Here is a 12,442-nt window from a genome sequence, read left to right on the forward strand (position 1 = left end):
TGTTACAGCTACAGGTTGAAAGAGCCTGATTGTGGCCTCTCTTTACCATCTTTGGGCAGGAAATGTAAGAAATCTAGAGATTCTTGCTTTTCAAATGCAAACAGTTTTTCTGAAAACCTAGTTATGAATCAAGCCATGCTCCAAAGTTTATTTTTGAGAAAAAAAGTTTTAAAGTGTGTTGTGCAAACGCTAAAGAAGGATTGAAACAAGAAAAATCATCTCAACCATGAAAGAAATAGATTTATGATTTGGGAAAGGTTAAAAAAAAATGAAGCTAGCCAAAAAGTCAGCAGGTTGCCGTTGCCATGGCAGCTTCATCTATCCCTTCACGGGGAATGGGGATTTAAAAGAAAATTGAGCCTGTTTTCTCTGACACAATCTCAGGTCTGTTAAGAGGATGTGAAGTTATTTAGATTATCCAAACAGGTTCTGACAAGTAAGTGAAAATAACTAATTAAAATATTGTTGCCATTCTATAATGGATCAAAAAGCTTGTTGAGTCATGATGTACTTACAGAAAAGGTGAATTTGCCACGGCTCCTTGGTATAAATTACTTCTGAGAAGGGTTTTTAAGACTAAATGGGAGGCCTGGCCTATACTCTTTGAAACAAGCTTTGAATGCACATTTTGACCTAGTGTTTTCAAGTGGGTTCCTTCAACATTTTCATGTGTCAGTGAGTTTAACCCTTGCACCCATGGCTTGTCTAACTGGTTCAGGGACTATCATATCACGACCACAGAGGTCTGCAGGCTTTTCCCTCTGACTAAATAATAGCTAATTTAAAAGAACGGAAAAGTCCAAAACACTCAGGAGTTACACCCCAACTCTGTAGAGGGCCGATCATGATTTTGAACCCTGTAGACCAGGGTTTCTCAGCCTCAGCAGCACTGACATTTTGGATGGGATGATTCTGTGCTGTGGGGAACTGTCCTGTGTTTAGCAGCGTCTGTGGTATCCACCCCCTAGAAGACAGTAGCAATTCCCTCAGCAGCTCAACAACTAGAAATGTCTCCAGACATGGCCACATGTTCCCTGCGGGGCCAAATCTCCCCCCCAGTTAAGAACCACACCTATTAAGTAACCACTTTTGAGACCTACTTGGAAGGGCTGTGGCAGAGAGGCAGGACCCCAAGGGAGGGTGTTTATCTAAAGAACAGGAACAGGACGAATGTTTTGCTCTGAGCATTTTGGTCTTTGCTTTGTTTTCTTTTTGTTTGAAATCACATCCTGGGCTGGGTGGTGGAACAGAGGTTAAGCACTCTTCTGGGTATACATTCTTCTCCCCCGGCCTCTCCCCTCCTGGTCCTTTGTGGGCCTATTGGATGCATTGCCTAATCAAACTTCTCTAAAGAGAATCCTGTCTTAAGTGCATCCCAGAAATGCACTATTTTTTTTTTTAAAGAATCTCATAGCACATTTTATAAGGCAAATAATTACCCATAACTTATCAGGTCTGTAAATATAGGGTTTTTTGATATGTGAGCTTTGTGTAAATCTGAGCACACCTATTTGGTGTTTCTTCTGGAAACTGTAGCTAAGTGCTTTCGTTTCTTTTTTCCTTTCCCCCTCCGCACCAGTGAGTCTCAAACTCCGTGTTTGTCTGAGAACCGGGTCTCATTTTGTCAATGAAATAAAATAGTCACAGCCTTTTTCCAATTCACAGATAACAAAAAAAGTCAATTGCTGGAACTTTTTCCGTCTAAAAGTTTTCTTACAGCTTTAGCACATGCTCTTGCTTCTTTGCTCTTGGAGGTTAACAGATTAAGAAATGAATGAAATCATAACAAATACTGGAACAAAACATCTGAAATAGCCAATTTTGCTTAGTTCTACTTTACCTTTTTTTGGTGGACCGATGTTCCAATTATAGCTTTAAATTTTGTGAGTTTACATTCATAATCTTATTAAACATTTATCTCTGACATACAGGTTATTTGTATCACATTTTCTTGGCATTTCTGCAAGAACATGGTACGATGCACTGAGCAGCATGGTACATTGCAAGGAGCTGCCACAGGCCACTCTGGGGAGGGAACCCTCCTCAAGCCCAGCTGGGGTGGAGGTGGCACCTGACATTGGCTAAGCATATCAGGAAACACTTGTTGGAGTCATTCTTGGTGATGGGGTTGGAATGGCCCATGGTGTCTTCTGCGTTTCGTTATAAAGCGAATCTTCCATTTACCTCTACCCAGAGGTACCTATGTATCTGACACTTTATGTTCTCTTAGAAGTATTTCCTCATTTGAAAATCCACCCCCTCATTCACTAGACCTAAGATCTATGAATGTAGAGAACACTAGTATGTTAGGTCCATTTTATCACCAGGATGTAGCACAGTGCCTATCAATGTTGGCCGCGTGTTGGTGACCTGTGTCTTGTCCACATAGTCTGTTCTGTGTATTTTTTTCAAAAGAACAAATCCAATCCCCATCCAAGCAGCCTTTAATGTTTGAAGGACTACCAGGGGAATCTTTTAAGGATGTAGGAAAAGTGGTTCTAGGGGGTTGTAAAATTTAGAGGGGAAAACTTTATAAATTTTTCTTCATGAAGCCCAGAAATTAAACTTCTGCTCTTATATTTAAAGCCCCACATGCTAAAGTTGCCTCTTGGCTTCAGTAAGAGAAAGAGCATACCGACCCTAGGACTTGACTGGAAGGCAATGCTTTCACACCCTCTTTGTTTTTAAGAAAATTATCCAGTCAAATGAACTTGTAGATCACAAATGAAAAAAATGTGTCTTATATACTGTATGTGTTGGAGCATGAAGTCTTAGAGAATTGGGAGTGTCTCCTGGGAAGTCAGAACAAGGCTGCTCAAAAGAGCCCACATTTCTTGAATCAGCTCTCAGGACGTGGGGTGTCCAGATGAGGCAGATGACTTGAAATGGGGACTTCCCTGAAATATGCAGGATGTAAAGATGCTGTAGTGGTTGCTAAAGGAGCCCAAGATGGTCTTAATGCTGTGCTTCAAAGACTGTCCCCAGCTCTGTTTTCTAAAGCAGAGCCCCAGGTATGAGTCTATATAGGCAAGAATGAGTCTAACCGGTCCCTTAAGCGGCCCGGGCTTAAATTGTGGCCTTGTGGGGAGGGGGCCCTAATAAAAGAGAAAACAAATTCTACTGCTTTGGTTGTTCACCAAGCCTGGAATGTCTTTGGCAAATATGTGCCTATGTCCCCTCAAGCATTGCTGGTTCAGATTGAGGTCATTTTTTTTTTTTGCTCATAAACATTAGATGAAGCAGAAATGCTTGCTTACATCTAAGATGGCTTTTATCTTCCCCTCCTGTTAAATAATAATTGTGTTACTTTGTCTCGGGGGCTCTGCAGCTGGCTGCATGCATCCGAGCTTATATCTGTGTACCTTGTCCAAATAAACAGACTTGAAAAGATAGAGACATGTGTTTTGAACAGTTTAAAACATCCTCTAACAGATAGTTTTAGCCCAGCTTTCAGCTTTGTTTTGGCAGCTTGTTTAGGATGCAAAGTGTATCTGGTTCTGGCAACAGATTAAAGGAGGTGTTGGTTCTTACAGAACAGAGTTTGGGGCCTAAGGACTGGGGGAGTGGGGGGGATTTGGGGCCGAGTGCACATTTCCAGTCTCCCTTTGTATTTTTTAAAGGTTTTTAAAAGCCTAAGGAAAAAAAAATGTGCCTGACTGGGTTTTTTGTTTTGACTTTTAACCTCAGATGTGTAAAAACCTATTGAAAAAGCTTATCTTGGCTTAGCCAGCTCTCTGATGAATCACCCGACCCCCCGACCCCGCCGCCGGCACCTACTTCTCTCCCCCCATTCACTCCAGCCCACTGGTCTTCTTTCTGTCCCTCAAGCACCTTCTCTTGCCTTTTCAGGGTCTTTGCAATTCTGTCCCCGGCCCTGTTTTATTCTCTTCATGACACTCTTTCCCCACGATCTGAAATTCTTCTTTGCTTATATACGTATCATTGTCTGTCACCCGTTGCTAGAATGTAAACTTCATGACAGGTGCTGCCATGTTCCCCGCACCTAAAGCAAGACCTGCAAATGAGTGTATTTACAAACAGACACAGACTCCCAGACATAGAAAACAAACATATAGTTACCAAAGGGGAAAGCGTGGGGGAGAGATCCATTAGGAGCTTGGAATTAACAGATACACACTACTTTGTATAAAACAGATAAACAACAAGGTCCTACTCTGTAGCACAGGGAACTGTATTCCATATCTTGTAATAACCTATAATCCTATAATGGAAGAGAATCTGAAAAAGAATAGATATAACTGAATCACTTTGCTGTACACCAGAAACGAACACAACATTGTGAATCGACTATACTTAATAAAATAAAATACAATGGTATCTGATGGAAGGTAGGCAGATGCTCGAGAAATGGTTGGTGGGTGGATAGATGGAGAAATGAGTGGGGAGGGAGGTGAGGGGGAGGCTATCTGCCTAGTAACCTCCTACTCCCCTTTAAATCTAACCAAGTGCTCCCCGTTTATGCCCCCTTCCACAGTAGTCTTGGATGATTTTCTCCCCCACATCCACCTCACTGGGCACATTACACCAACAGCGTCACCTGTTGTAGTCCCTTGTTTTGGGGTCAGCCATTTACCTCTGCAGGGTACATGTCAGGGCAGGAATATCTAACAAAGGGTGATTTGGGCTGTACTTACGGATAGTTCTTACTGCCTTAGCCTTTTATAAATCTTATTAAAGTCCTTTCACCAATGTGCATTACTCTGAGTATTGCTCTCACTTTTGTTTTGCAAATAAGGAAACTGAGGCTCAGAGCAGCTGCCCAATGGCATACAGATGATTACTGGCAGGGCCTGGATTTGAATCCATAATGTCTGTCTGCAAAGCCCATATTCCACGGCCTTTGTCTCCTCCTCATCGGGTGTCTGGCGCCTGACTCACAAGCCTGCCATCAGTTTTTGCCAAATGAATGAAACCTAAGACTTCACCTCACCTCCTCCCTCTCTCTTCCTTATTATTTGAGCTTATAAACATTATTTATAATACAATATAAACATTATTTGTAATATTATTTGCAATATTATATAAATATTATAAAGATTAGCTTATTACCTCATGTCTAAGGACAACCAACTGATGTATCTTAAGTCACTTTTTGTAACTGACAGGCCTTAATTGATTGTTTAAACTCTCCTTTTTCTCATGCAAGCAAACCCATTAGTAAAAGTTCAGCTATTGTTGAGTCACCTGTATGAACTTTAACTGAGGTAGTTCCTGGGCAGCCCTAGGAATCAGTTTCCCTGTTTTCAGCTCCCAGGGTTACATTGATTTCCCTTAGAACATAAAGCTTCTACTGAGAAAAAAAAAAAAAACCAAAGCAGTCACTGAAGGACATTTCAAGTGTAAAAAAACAAAAACAACAAACCCAAAAAACTAGGGAAAGGCCTACAAATGTAACAAGTGTCAGCATTTCTTCCCATATTTTTAACATAACCAAGTGCTTCCAATTGCCTGCCCCTCCATGTGGTCATGTTAAAAGTATCGAAGAAAGGCTGACACCAGCCTGCTATGAGTTTGATTGGCCCCAGGATGTATGTTCCAGTTGCTGAAGTAGAAAGCCCAGGTCAGAAGCCTTTGCCGACACGTGAATATAATTCTCTAAGCCCATTCTAAGATGATAAAACTGCTAAATTTTCATATGGAGTTGAGGTGGAGATAGTTTACTGCGCTCACGCCCGGGTGCCCGCATCTGTGGTGCAGCCAGTTATATGAGTCTTCGGGTGGGAACCAGGCAGCCCCGGCTGATGTGCTGGGAACAGGTCCCTCGTCATCTCGCAGGTTGAATTTTCCAGCGCACAAGACCTGATGGCAGTTCTAACAGGGCAGAGTCTGCAGCCTTGTCGGCCTGGTCCGTCAAAGCTTTGCTTGGCACGTAACCAAGTTTCACCCAGGTTTGGGGCCAACCCAACTGGTTCCTATTTTCCTTGGTGGGAGGATAAGTGGGAAGATGGTGTCCATGTGCTATTTGTTGATGTGATAAAATCAAAAGGCCCTTCAGCACCAGGGGTGAGACCACCAAGAGGTGCTCCATCGTGGGTGGCCCATGAGTGGAATCTGTCATGAACCCCCAACATGTGACCCAGCTTCTCTATCCATCACAGCCACTACTGGCCCTTTATCCATCCCTGAGCAAAACTGGAGGGACTTTGACTTTTTAACGCAACTCTCAAGCCCCTTGATGGTCTTGGGTGTGCTCATTAATAACTGTGTCTTGTGGTTTGAATTTAACTGACTTTGCAATGAGAGTATTGGAAAGGAATTTCTGACTGAGTTCACACATGCTACTTCCAGCCCAGAGCCATTTGGTAACTGGGGCCCTGCCTAATCTGAACTCACACCAACATGGGCTGCAACTCAGTTGGCTGGTTCCCGGACCTGGCCTGGCACCAACCTGAAAGATCTCTTCTCTACCTGCTTTTCGGTGTTAAAGGTAATTCCTGTGCAAGACCCCTAGAAATATCATGGCAGGAACGTTCCATAGACTTAATCTGGTCTGACCATCTTAAAATTAAGAACATTGAGACCCAGAAAGCACAGGAAGGCACAACCCGTTGGTGAGAGCCAGAAGCAGGCCTCAGAGCAGTTTGGTGTTTCACCACCCCCAGCACTCCCCAGGCCACACCATTCAACTACTTCTCTGCTTATTATACCAAAAAAAAAAAAAAAAAAAAAAAAGGAAAGAAAAAAAAAAAGGTATTCCAAAGACCTTTGGAATATTAAAGCTGTTGTATGAAAGCAGGGTGCTAGGGAGTTGGGTGAATTTCTCTGCTGGGCATTCAGTGGATATTTTAGAATTTTTTGCTCAAACCTTTATATTCTCTTTGTTTTGAGACACCATCCCTTTCCAGGCCACTAGACACTTTCTTTCTCATCCTGAAAACATCTGAGATCCCACCTGCTTCCAAGAAGATTGTCGATAACTGCCCGGGATGTCCTGCTTTGTCCAAGCAGAAAGCTTCTAAAAGTTTTCTTTACAAAGTAATGTGTGCTCATTTTAAATAAATATGAGTAAACAAATAAGTACATGGTACAGAATCATACAGGGTGGAGGGTAGAGGGCAGTTATTAACCCTGTCTGTACAAACTCTTTCTGTAAGGGCCTGGACAGTAAATATTTTCAGCTTCACCGACCATTACTGTCTCTGTCTTAGCTACTCAGTTCTGCAGTTGAAGGGCCAGAGCAGCCGTGGACACCACCCAAACGAATGGACATGGCTGTGTTCCAATAAAGCTTTATTTACAAAAGCTGGGCTACAGTTTGCCAACCGTGGTAGACATCCCCCACTCCCTCCCCACCCCCACTCCCCAGGGGTGGCTGCTGTTAGGAGTCTGGTCTGTATACCCCCTGGCAGCCACAGAAGTGTTTACAAATATGGAGTTTGGGCACATGAGTTCTATTATCCTGAATGTAGTTCTGTATCTTGCTTTTCTCCTGTTTCTAATGCACAGATAAATGTGGGAGCGTATATATTCTTTTTATAGACAAATAGGACCATATTATGCATATTGTTTTATAGTTTCCTTTTCTTCACTTGGCAGTGACTTGGGGCCAGTGCTTATAGATTTATAACTTTATTCCTAAAGGCCACATGGTGGCCTCGTTCTTTACCTTGCTCCAAGAAATCGTAACAAATGCAAAAGAGTAACTGTAGATGTACGTAAGTACTGGCCAATAGGCAAAGATGATGTCTTGTTGGCTTCACGTCGTCCCCTGTGTCTGGGTGACACTCCACGTTAGCTGTTCTAGCGGGGGGGTCACTTCAGCCTCCTTGTTCCCAGCCTAGCACCACGTGCAAAGGGGTGAATTAATACGTGGCTTTGAGTGATGATGAAGGTTTCCAAGCAAATTTTAGGGTTAACATCATGATTGATTGTGAGGAGATGTCTATGAAATCATGAAGTGCTGTGGAATGTGGATTGTGGTGAGCGAGGTCAGACCCGCCCTGTGCGCGCCCTTTAATGTCTGTGCTTTTGGAGATGCCGTGCTCATTTCCTAGGGCTGCTGTAACAAAGGACCACAAACTTGATGGCTCAGAACAACAGAAATCTGTTCTGTCACAGTCCTGGGGGCCAGACAACCGAAATCGAGGTGTCGGTAGGGTGGTGGGTTCCTCCTGGAGGCTCTGACGGAGAACCCGCCCCCGGTTCGCTCTCCGATGGCAGCTGTCAACCCCGAGCATTCCATGGCTCGTGGACACATCCTTCCAGTCTTTGCCAGTCTTCCCTTGACCTTCCTCTATGTGTCTCTGTATGTTTCCTCTTCTCTTTCCTCTTAAGGACTTGTCATTGGATTTAGGGCCCACCCTGATCCAGGATGACCTCATCTCAAGATCCTTAATTACATCCACAAAATCCCCTATTCCAAGCAAGGTTACATTCTGAGCTTCCAGGTGGACATACCTTGTAGGGCCCACAATTCAACCCACTCCATGTCCTCTGTCTAAACATCAGTGCTCTTCCTTCTCAGGCTTTTTCCTCCTGCCTCATTCTTGTCATAGACAGCAGCCCTGCTTTTTGAGGAGAACCCAGGAATGGCATCCGCTGAGAGTTATTTGCAAGTCTAAGATCAGTCGCAGAAATCACCAGCTAGAGCTGCAAGGCTTCTAGGAATTTTCTTGCCGGAGTTCAGCAAAATAAGAGGCTAATGAGGAACGTGTTTGCATATCTGATACTTTAATTGAAAAGGAAGCAGAAGGAAAACTTTCTTTTGTAATCCCCAGGGGTTTTTAGTTCACTTGGTGCCAACTGAATGGTGGCCTTGCTCTGAAATTAACCAGCACTGATAGTTGAGTTTGACTGAATCCAGCCCAGATTACCAACACCATCTATTTGTATAATTTTTCAGAAGAAAGTTGTATTAATGCAAAACTAAAGGATTGTGGCTGGGTATGTCATCTGTTTTTAATAGTTTGAGGAAACAGCTGTTATTTGTTGCACAAGGCATTTGGATGCAAAATGGTTTTAATTTCTAAAATTAAGAAATGAGGCCAGCCCACTTTACACTCAGAGACAGCACCTTTGGTCAAAAGTGACAGAAACTCACCTCAAACCAGCTCTGTCTTAGTGTCCTAGGGCTGCCGTAACAAAGTGCTACAAAGTAGGTGACTTTAAAACAGCAGAAGTTTATTCTCTCACAGTTCTGCAGGCTATAAGTCTGCAGTCAAGGTGTTGGCAGGGCCAGGCTCTCTCTGAGGCCTCTGAGGGGGGTTCTTTTTGCCTGGTCCAGATTCTGGTAGCCCCAGGCTTTCCTTGGTTTGTGGCAGCCTAACTCCAATCTCTGCCTCCTGTGATCTGGCGTTCTAAGGGAGTCTGTCTCCTTTCCTCCTCTTATGAGGACACCAGCCCTCCTGGATTAAGAACCAACCTAGGGGACTCTCCTGGTGGCACAGTGGTTAAGAATCTGCTTGCCAATGCAGGGGACACGGTTTTGATCCTTGGTCCAGGAAGATCCCACATGCCGCGGAGCAACTGAGTCTGTGTGCCACAACTGTTGAGCCCGTGTGCTGCAACTACTGACGCCTGAGCGCCTAGAGCCCATGCTCCGCAATAAGAGAAGCCACCACACTGAGAAGCCTGTGCACCACAACGAAGAGTAGTCCCCCACTCACCACAACTAGAGAAAGTCTGCGCACAGCAACAAAGACCCAAAGTAGCCAAAAAAAAAAAAAAAAAAAAAAAAAAAAAAAGCCAGCCTACCTCTGGTGTGACCTCATCTTAACTGATTACATCCACAACAACCCCGTTGCCAAGCAAGAACAAATTCTGAGGTGTTGAGAGCTGGAATCACAGCATATCTTCGTAGGGGATGCATTGCAACCCCTAACACCAGCTGAAGCAGAACAGGACTAACAGGACCAGGCCGCCTCAGGGGGCCAGAGGGACTGAAGCCGGGGCCTCAGATGCCATCCGTGTGCTCTGGGCTGTCGGCTTGTCTTTGCAGGTGCGTTCGTGCTCGCAAACCTGCTCTATCTGTGTGAAAAGGGGCAGCTGCAGGGGCTCTGAGCAACTCAGCCTCAGCGGAAAAGGTTCTTCTCTCCCCTGCTCACATCAGGAAGTCCTGGGGAAGGTGCATTGCAAGGCTGTGGTCACCTGTCCAGCCTGGATCATTCACAGTGGCCAGGGGTGGGTCATGGAGACAGTGACGGTTCCTGTGACTGGAGCTGGGGAAGGATGAGGCTTCCCCCAAAGCAGGGTGGCCTTGACACGCTCCCTGGGGGATCACGAGCTTGGGACAGCCACGTGTTTCTTCTGAACGACCCTCATCTTGACTTGCTATTAATGTGATCTTGTGCGTGGATTTGTTCTTTTACACCCACTGCTCATTTACCTGGACTAACTCATTTTCAGGTCCTGGGAGATGTCCCCAGATATGTTTTAGGTTTTTCGTTTCTCTGAAAGGCCAGTGCATTTGCATTCAGGCAAAAAGCATGTGGAGACTATTGACTGAATCTTTAATCCCTAAGGATGCCATGGTGGTAGCTACCAAGGACAGATGCTTTGTGCCTCTTATTTAAGTTTTCAATTTTTAAACTTCTAAACCGGATCGCACTGGTGTAGAAACAGTTTTAAACTTAGCTAAATGGCCTGTGGGAAGCCCGTTTCCTGTACTTTGAATGCCTTTTTTTTATGTGTTTTTATGCACTCACTGCTGGAAAGGTGCGGTTCTAGTTCAACTATAAAAATTAATTCAGGGGAATGACTGCATAAATTAACAAAACAGCTCATAATTCAGAATGCCCATTTCATGTCTTATGTTTACTTCTATCTAGTATTGAAAAATAACTTTTTATTCTTTGACTCTACTGTGAGCATCATAGAGCAAGCCACCTCAGATGACTAATCTGCAGATGGTCCAAGAAGAGGTACCCACAGAGCCTAGAGGCCAGCCACAGTGACTCCCTGGGTATCATCATTTGAGGGGTAGCATCGTTCAAAACCTCTTCAGGCTTGTGATGACATTTTCAAGAATCTCTCTGTCTTGGAAATTTGAAACATGACCCAAACTTGGCATATCTCAGTGGCCCACTAGTCTCTGCCGGGGCATGAATCCTTGACGTTTCTTTGGTAAAGGATGTATTTCTTGGCAGCATTTAATTCATCAGCTTTCTCACAAAAATCAGTCACTTATGTCTACATACTCTGGACCAGACAGGAATGCTAAGAACCATTTAGCTGTTCTTTTGTTCCTGGTTAATAAGGGACGCCTGTTGCTCTCACCAGCCACCAGGATTAGTGAGGGACTGTAAGTTCACATTAACTCTAAGCCCACTAGTGCTGCAGGCTGTGCTGGACTTTTATTGGTGGTCATTTACTCTAGGTTAGGAAGAGGTGAAATTGCTGTGATGTGGTGTAAGCCAGCTTGGGATGAATTGAGTGTGAAATCATTACTGTCGGATGTTGCCTGCCTGTGGCTTTGTGTGTGTGTGTGTATGATAATTACTTTTGCTTGATTTAAGAGGTGTTAGAATCCTGGCTGTTACTGAAATAAAGCTAATTTCTTCCTGTTCTGAGCCATTATGTTGCATGGTTGGAACGCTGGAAACACGTTTTTCTAACATCACTGCTTTTCTGCAATGAAGAACCAATATTCTTCTCTCTTCTCTTTCTATCCCCTCTTTGGTTTTTGTTCTCTAACTTATCCCATCTATCAGTTAAATGTATAATGGGTAAGAAATGAACTTTCAGCTGATCCTTATACATGGAAATTATATAGAAAAGTAACTCGAGGTAAAGAAATGTCTTTTTTCCTGAGTTTGCTTTTGCGAGTTGGGGAAAGGGAGGGTAGATGGAGTAGTCCAGAGGGATATGTTCTTGGCTATAATGTGAGTGATAGGGAAAGACGTCTTGCGTTTTGGTACATATAGTAATGAAAGGGAGATTCTGCTTATCTTTCTAAGCTCCATTTACAGGTCCATTTTCCGTGACATCTTCTCTGACCCCTTGAATCATCATCAACCACTGTCCCCTCCTCTTACTTTATTTTATTCTTGACTGCATTGGGTCTTTGTTGCTGTGTGCGGGCTTTCTCTAGTCATGGTGAGAGGGGGCTACTCTGTTGTGGTGCAGTGGCTTCTCATTGCGGTGGCTTCTCTTGTTGCAGAGCAAGGCTCTAGGCGCATGAGCTTCAGTAGTTGCAGTACACGGACTCAGTAGTTGTGGCTTGTGGGCTCTAGAGCACAGGCTCAGTAGTTGTGGCGCACAGGCTTAGTTACTCCGCAGCATGTGGGATCTCCCCCGACCAGGGATCGAACCCGTGTCCCCTGCATTGGCAGGCGGATTCTTAACCACTGTGCCACCAAGGAAGTCCTGTCCCCTCCTCTTGATCCCGGGGCAGAGTCTTTCATTCAGTGAATGCTTATTAAGCACTTACTGTTTGCTCAAACTGGGGATGCAGAAATGAGCAAGACTCCTGCCGAAAGGCTTT

The 12,442-nt window shown here is 44.2% G+C and overlaps 1 protein-coding gene across 13 annotated transcripts in view; it reads left to right on the plus strand.

Annotated features, from left to right (window-relative positions):
• ABLIM1 (actin binding LIM protein 1) overlaps nt 1-12,442 on the plus strand; it is a 298,002-nt gene that overhangs the window by 215,984 nt on the left and 69,576 nt on the right. The window lies entirely within an intron of this gene.

Source organism: Hippopotamus amphibius, chromosome 5, assembly GCF_030028045.1.
Source record: "Hippopotamus amphibius kiboko isolate mHipAmp2 chromosome 5, mHipAmp2.hap2, whole genome shotgun sequence".
Classification (NCBI taxonomy): Eukaryota; Metazoa; Chordata; class Mammalia; order Artiodactyla; family Hippopotamidae; genus Hippopotamus; species Hippopotamus amphibius.